Below are 484 nucleotides of genomic sequence, written 5' to 3' on the forward strand. Positions count from 1 at the left end.
TATGGCTTAGCAAAATTTATAAGGTGGGGGACGGTAAAAGCTTTTTATTTACATTTTCACTGTGGCAACATTACATGGTGCTAAACCGACTATATATCACTCCATAAAAAAAGAGAAAAAAGTACAGAAATACAAGCTACCTATGGATCTTTTTAACTACCGCTATGCTTCATTTCGAGCCATGCTATAAATATATTTTTTTTACCTATTGCAACCCTTTCCCTGCCAATCAAACTCCATAAGGTCTTTTTTTCCCACCTTTCTTTCGTCCTTTGTAACCACTACTATCTAGTCGAGTAACTGTTCTTTTGAATTCATCACCGTTTTCACTCAAACTCCGCCACACCTATTCGCACAACTATATATTTTTGCACGTTATCTGTCCTCCTAGCACTCAATCCGAACCACTACTCTCACTATCTCCCCATCACTCCTATCCCACACTGTCATTGATTAACTTCGTCACTCAACAGAGCCCAGACCG

General features: G+C 39.0%; 1 long non-coding RNA gene across 1 annotated transcript in view; it reads right to left on the bottom strand.

Annotated features, from left to right (window-relative positions):
• Positions 1–261: 261 nt before the first annotated feature.
• LOC138861695 (uncharacterized) overlaps positions 262–484 on the bottom strand; it is a 72,203-nt gene continuing 71,980 nt past the window's right edge. Inside the window, exon 3 of the long non-coding RNA XR_011398562.1 lies at positions 262–484. This exon is cut by the window's right edge and continues 706 nt beyond it. This is a non-coding gene — a long non-coding RNA (uncharacterized lncRNA).

This window comes from Penaeus vannamei, chromosome 5, assembly GCF_042767895.1.
Source record: "Penaeus vannamei isolate JL-2024 chromosome 5, ASM4276789v1, whole genome shotgun sequence".
NCBI lineage: Eukaryota > Metazoa > Arthropoda > Malacostraca > Decapoda > Penaeidae > Penaeus > Penaeus vannamei.